We start from the raw sequence: 7,685 nt of genomic DNA on the forward strand, positions 1-7,685 counted from the left end.
TATATGACACATACATACATACATACACACACATACTTGACTAATGCTCTCTGCATCAACCATTACCTTCAAATTACTTTCTTTTGCATAACACAAAATTGTATGTTACACATTCACCATCCACTTCCACTGCATCTTTTTTTCCACACAATGAAAGTAATGGGTAACTGAAACTGTCAATCTGTATTACATTGTTTTCCACAGAAGAAAGTGGGTGAATACACAATGGAAAAGTTCATTTTGGGGTTTAACTACACCTTTAATTAAGCAACTAAACCCACTATGGTCGTTCATATGACAGAGCCACGAGGAAATAAATTAACCAACCAGGCTGACTTAATTATGAAATCCATAATATACTGAAACTCCAACATCCAAATTGCTTTTAACTCATTGCAAAACATATAGGTAGAGCTAAACAAAGAAACCACTAGGGTAACGTTTTCCAAATGCTGAGTTTTGTGCACACTGGGTTCCCAGAAGTGTGAGGAAAGCAGCGATCTGCTCCTACAGACGTGTCACAGCGCAGCCATGATGCACTGCCGGTGTGGCTAACAGCGCTAGCCTGCATATGGCACTGACACGTTCAGATCCACTCCACTTTCCATACCATAACATCGTTTTATTCCCAAACCAAGATTTAACGACCTCCACACGCCATCTGACGAAAACACACCTCGACAACCATCTGAAAAAACTAGAAAATCAAGCCGGGCCCAAAGCAAATGTGAAGGGAAGTGTCGATTTCACCGCACTAGCTAATTAGCTACCCCCCTCTAAATCAATGACATGGTGAAAGCCGACGGTCAGTGAGATCGACGCTCCGGTTCGTTTACAGTATCGTATGTAAAACATCGGTAAAATCGAGTTTGTTGAGGAAAAAAATAGGTCAAACTTATTATAGCGTCCACGTGCCGACATTCCTTCAACGCGTCACATGAGACATTTAACGGTCACAAATGCTCCTCAAATACCAGAGAACAAGCCATCCACGGTCGATAGGCCATGTAAACCTCAACGGGACGGGACAAAACTGTGCCGAGTTTATATGTTCCCCAAATTTCAGATGACCGACTCCCAGAAATGAGCAACATGAATGTGTGAAACTGAAAAAAGCGAGTGCTGGGAAATAAAGCCTCAGAAACACATAACCGGCTTATTAGGGAGATTGGGAAAATAATCAGTGACAAGTTAAAAGAAAAGCGTTTTACGAAGAAAATGTTTGATACGTGAGCACGCATCAACATTAAACCCGTCGTGAGGATCAATCTAGGCCCGCTTGGCCCCTACGATTATCGGTTTAAACGCGGCTATCAAAGTTAGCATAGACAGTAGGATTACTCACCCGGCGCCGCAGACAAATGGGAAAACTTGAGGGCAAGACTTCGTCAACGTGTTTCTTGAAAGTTTGTTTTTTGTTACTAACAGAGGGCGTCTTGGTTTCCACAGGGATATTTGGGTTAATCAAGTGAGACGTGTTGGCTAGCTGCTGACACTTTAGATTTAAATCCCATATAGCGTGCAAAGGCGAGAAAAAGTGACAGTATGGGGGGAAAAAATAATAAATACAGTTTCCAGATGTTACTACTGACAACGTTGATGCCCCCAGGACAAGCCTCTTGACTGGGGGTCCATTTTTAAGGCGCGGATGGTGACGGATTGCCGGTAAATTGATCACACTTCTCTTAATAAATGCGATTAGAACAGAGCCATGGTGCTTCAGCGTTTCTCCCCTTGAGCCCGCAGACCGGACGGAGTGCCGCGTGGGTACTTCCGGGTTAATCAACCTGAGCGCCGCAGGGTCATTCACCAAGGGTACAAATAAGGAACAATAATAAAAGTCTCCTCCACTTACACAGATTATGAATGTTAATTTATAATGCTTCGCGTACAAAACAAATTTAATGCACACGTATTTATAAAATTTAATCACGGAATGTTGTAAGAAATAATAAATAGATATAAAACGAGATATAAAATCTAAATCTATTATATTTAAATATAATATAAAAGATAGAAAATCTATCATTCTATCTGTCTGTCTGTCTGTCTGTCTATTAATTTATTTATTTATTTGACGAAATATGACATTCAATACCATATGCCGTTGTTAATTTAAGTAAAATATAAAAATAACATGAAATGCAGCATAAAATGTTATGAAGTGAACATAATATAATATAATAATTTTATTTTTTTATTTTAATCCCTCTCCCACCCCACTTAACCCTGCAGTCTCTTTTCAAAAGAGCACATATTATGCAACATGTAAAAACACACACACACACGCATGTTTGTTTCTGTGAATTGTGGGGACTTTCCGTAGACTTCTATTACTTTTATACTGACCAAACTATATTTTTTTATCCCCTAACCCTAAACCTACCCCTTACAGAAAACCTGTTTGCATTGTTACACTTTCAGATAAACATCGTTTACTATTTTTAATAATTTTCTTCCCTTGTGGGGACCACAAGTCTGTCCCCACAATGTCAGAAATTTCAGGTTTTACTATCCTTGTGGGGACATTTGGTAGCATAAACAAGTACACACACACACACACACACACACACACACACACACACAAATGATCATATGTTTTATGGTATGTCAGACTTATATGTCAAAGGTACATACACACAGGGGGCGGGGTGGTGGGGAGGGCAGGAGAAGTCAATTGTGTTCACTCTGAGTTCAGGTCTTTGATTTGTGATTGATACGTTGAATTCTCCTCAGCCACTATAGTCCAGGTCTTCAATGTAGATGTTTGTGCACAATTGGAAGACCGCAAGGATTTAGGGTCCGATTTGGGACAGGGCCATAGAGTCATCATTCAGTAATGATAACATCAAAGAGTTCACTGAAGTAACCAAAGATTTTTAATAGAGAACTACATATGTCAGTCCAATCAAGTGTCTGGAGCAGGGATAGGCAACGTCGGTCCTGGTCTGGAGTGCCGCTGTCCTGCAGAGTTTAGCTCTAACCGTAATCAAACACACCTGAACAAGCTATTCAATGTCTTTAGGATTACTAAAGCCAAAGCCACTAGAAGGCAAGCCTGCAACCTTTAGCCAAAAAAGAGTAACGGCTAATGCTAACGCTTCCGCTTTGGCAGTATGTGGGAAAGGAGACCAGAGGCCGTTTTTTTTCATGGATATCAATGGAGGAGAGGCTTCACTATTCTGAATAAACATCTTTATAGAAGAAACAGCTTATCATTTAATGAATCGACAGCCTATTGGCTAATCTTCAACATGTTTTACACTAAACAATACTTTTGGATGAAACTATTTATAGAGTTTACACTGAAAAAAAAAAAGCTGTTTTATAAGAGAGGTCTGGCAGTACATGGGAAAGGAGACCAGAGGCTGTTTTTTTATGGATGTCAGTGGAGGAGAGGCTTCACGCCCAAATAAACAGTTTTTTAGAGGAATTGTAATCGTAATCGCGCACATGCTGAATGTAAACAACGATGATTATGTTGATTACGTTCTGGGGTACTCTCCAAAATGGCAGAAGACGGTAACTCGGGGAGAAGAATTTTTGAATAAATTATGGTATTATTGTTTCCTTTGCGCACAAAAAGTATTCTCGTAGCTGCGTAAAATTATGGTTGAACCACTGATGTCAAATGGACTATTTTACCGATGGCCTTGCTACATTTCTGGACCTGGGAACATTGCAGTTGCATTGCTGTCTATGCAGGGTCAGAGATCTCTCAGATTTGATCAAAAAATATCTTAATTTGTGTTCCGAAGATGAACGAAGGTCTTACGGGTTTGGAACAACATGAGTAATTAATGACAGAATTTTCATTTTTGGAAACTATCCCTTTAATTCAAGAATTAGGATGGCTGGGAGTTGAAAATATTTCTCTAAAAGTATTGTTAGGAAATGGGTCAGTGCAATCAAGAGTGCATGAAATATTATTTAAATACCTGAAAAACACAGGAACAGTTTTTAATTTCCTCTCTCCTTTTCCTCCATTTTTTCTTCCAAATCTATGTACACCCCACACTCCAGATCCAGATTTTTTGTTGGCTTGCCAAACCGTCATAATACACCAGAAGAAGAAGAAGAAAGCGGCTGTCACACAGCATGTGAGTACTAAACTAAGTTCTCTGTCATGTTTTATTGCACTTAAACTGTCAAAGACACATAAGGTTATGTTAAAAACACATAAGTTACAAAAACAGTCGATTATGTCTGTGAAGGTAAACAGCTGGGAAATAAATTTTTTATATAAGTTTATATAAGATCTGTGTGGCAGTAGCGTAATATACAGTAAATAAATCAATAAATCCACTGCTCTTCTGTCTCCTCTGAGGCTGGGACTCTTAACAGTGTTCTGTGCTCGTCAGTGCAGCCAAAGACAGAATAGTTAGCATGCTTTGCTCAAACATTTGCCATGGCGTTATAACTGGTACACCGATGTCACTTGTGAACACAATGGTGGCGCCGTGGGTGGAAATGTGCAAATTAAGGGGCGGTAATATTATAATAAGTTCACTTAAAACGTCACGGGGGAGCAAAATCTGAGTGGCTCGTTTTTTCACAAGGCTTTCACAAGGTTTTTTGGAAAGGCTTACCAACAAAAATTTACTGGGTTGTTCTTTTTCACGTTTTCTGGGTTGGTAGATGCACCGGGGACCCGATTAAAGCACTTAAACATGGAAAAAGCCACATTTTCATTACATGTCACCTTTAAACCAAAGGAATGACTTGATGAGAGGATAGCAGATCCCCCCATAGCACTCCATAGGCCTTCATAGCTGACCTGAGGCGTAGCTAAGGAGGAATTAAGAGAACAAAATATGATGAAACAATGAAATGCATCATGAAATGTTTCTACTAATACAATAAAAATACACTGAAATTAGAAATGACATGAAGTATGACAAATGCCTGAAATGTGAACTTTTAGCCTACTTTCGCCTGAACTTGAGAGCCAAATAAAAAGCTAAATATTTCACAGAAATGTGTACAGCAGGGGGGCGGGGGGAAACGGGCTTCTGTTGTTTTGCTTCATACCGTGTGGTGAAATATTTTTCAGGTTCTGGTCAATTTATATTAAATTGCTATTTCTAAGTGTTAAGAGTTCAAATTAATGTATTTTCATTCTGAAAAACAGCTTGTAAACACAGCAAGCATCTGAAAAAAGCCCCTATATGATTATTTAGATCTGCAGATACTTTGATGGTTCTGCTTGTTTCTGATAGCTTAAACAATAATTGGTTAACAAGTTTTGCAAACACAGTCTTTCAATATGTAATGTGCTATTAATTTGTATGTGACATGAAAAAAAAATGGACTACCACAATTAATAATGATGAACTACACATTTTATTATGAAGGGCCAAATTACTCAAAATTAAGCTTAAATAAATAAACAAACAAACAAATAAGATTCTATAAGAAAATCTATCTATCTATCTATCTGTCTATCTGTCTGTCCTCAGAAATCTTCTCATGCCACTCAGGAATGTATATGCATACTTTGCAAGGATTGTTGCTGTTATACTGTTTTCCATATCTATCTATCTATCTATCCGTCCGTCCGTCCGTCTGTCCGTCCGTCTGTCCTCAGAAATCTTCTCATGCCACTCAGGAATATATATGCATACACTGCAAGGATTGTTGCTGTTATACTGTTTTCCACAATGCTCTGTGTATACTGTCAAGTACTTAATTATTCATAAATGTCCAGCATTACTTTTATGTGTGTGCCATTTATAATGTTATTATGTGCTATATTATGATATCAAAATAAATAGGTGCAATCTTGTCACACTACTGGGCTGAGAGAAACCCCCTACCTGGGGAATGAAGCCCCCTCTGCATAAACTTATCCCACTTGGAGAATGTCAAAAATAATGTGACATCATTATTTATTTATTTTTATATTCAAAAAATGTGACATTAATCTGAAATACTAAAAATCACAGACATTTTGAGGGGCAGGGGCTTAAATGGAAAAAAGGGAACTTCTCATATTTATTTATTTATTTATTCTAAACAAAACATTATAAATATGTTAGGGGTCTGCGATATTGACAAAAAGATATCTCAATATTTTCTGGGATTTTATTGATAATGATAATTAGATGATATTTTGCTGAGTGTGTTATTGTGCTGATATCTTAAGGACTACCGTGGACAGCTGACTCCTAAATTTTTTGATATTCTTCATATTCTGTGTGGTGATCAGTTCACAGCAGTGATAGATATTAATATTTTCCAATAAGTTTAAAGTGATTTTTACCTTTTATGGGCATTTTTACCTTTATAAAGCCATTTTTTCTAAAAGTGTGCATCTTTTCAGTCAAATTCTTAAATTGAATCAGTCATTTAGAATAATAAGTTATTTGGGCTGTTACCAAGCAAATGAAATCAGAATTGACTAAATTAATCTTTGCAATGCAGAGAAAACACCGAAGCTGCATTCGAAGGGGCATTTATATGCATTTACACATGAATGTATTTAACCTGCAGTTACAAATGCATTAATACCGTTTTAATATTTTAAACATAAAACGTTGAATACTGATATTTGAAATTTAAAAAAAAATAAATAAATTCAAGATACTTTAAATGTGAAATTAAAACTGTCAGTACGTGGCAGCAAGTCACTGTTAATAAGTGAGTCATTGCGATTGCGCTGAATCATTTAAACTGTTGATCCATTCAGGAACAAAACAGTGTCATGTTGCTCAGAGACGCAAATTGGAATTCTATTTGTTGGCGAAATAGAGCAAAAACAGTCAATATTGTGTCTAAAACGTAAGTGTTTTAATATTAAATTCTTGTTTATTGAACTGCAATATCACATTGCAGTTCAATAAATCACATATAAAATCAATATCACATTTGTAATCATGCTGCTTTTTGGTGGAAAAATGTCATCTTCGTGTGATACTGATTAACTATATGAAATTATATAAATACATACATTTCTGCCCCCATATCTTGAATTTTGTGATAATTCTAAATGCATTTTAATAAACTGAATCATGCAGTGAAAGAACGCGCACTGGTCTAAACTATTAGACTTCCTATTGCCTTAGCTAAACGTTAGCTAACTTTCATGCTAGCTCTCATTAATCATGGATGTTAGCAAGACAAATTAACTATAATTGCCTTTTGTCTTTTGGATAATTAGCTGTAAATTCGAGGCACAGGCATTACCGCGGGAAGTAGGGGTGCTGGGGGTGCTGCAGCACCCCCTGGAGTGTAGCCCACGAAAAAATGGGGGTGCTGGGGGTGCGGTGTTAAAAATAAATGAATGAACAATATGTAATACAAAATAAATAATATTCATTTTATTAATTAGTATATTCATGGAAATTCATTGAAAAACGTAGCCTAAGCCTATAATGACAAGAAGCAACGGTTAAATATGAGTTAAGTTGAATCAAATTGACTGTGAACGTCGTTTCAACTGATTAAACGTATTAAACTGACTTAAAAAAATCATTTGTTGCCATGATTTTTGGATTATATTATAACCTGTAACATGTCTCAGCCGTACCCAAATTAACCCAGCAAGCAATTTTGCGTTTAAAAGACGCCTAAATATAGCCTAGACGTCTAGGCTAAAACGAGGCTAAATTTGGGCTGTCAGTGAAAATCTAATAGACGTCTAATCATAGCCCAAGAATAGACTAGTCATCAAATAGACCGCTATT

At 37.1% G+C, this 7,685-nt stretch overlaps 1 protein-coding gene across 1 annotated transcript in view; it reads right to left on the reverse strand.

Annotated features, from left to right (window-relative positions):
- Positions 1 to 1,823, reverse strand: part of LOC107700492 (eukaryotic translation initiation factor 4 gamma 1-like) — a 45,781-nt gene extending 43,958 nt beyond the window's left edge. The window contains exon 1 of the mRNA XM_016502166.1: positions 1,346 to 1,823. The gene's annotated coding sequence lies outside the window, so the exon portion shown is untranslated. The remainder of the gene's footprint in view (positions 1 to 1,345) is intronic.
- Between the last annotated feature and the right edge of the window lie 5,862 nt (positions 1,824 to 7,685).

Source organism: Sinocyclocheilus anshuiensis, unplaced genomic scaffold (assembly GCF_001515605.1).
Source record: "Sinocyclocheilus anshuiensis isolate Anshui unplaced genomic scaffold, SAMN03320099.WGS_v1.1 scaffold718, whole genome shotgun sequence".
NCBI classification, from domain to species: domain Eukaryota; kingdom Metazoa; phylum Chordata; class Actinopteri; order Cypriniformes; family Cyprinidae; genus Sinocyclocheilus; species Sinocyclocheilus anshuiensis.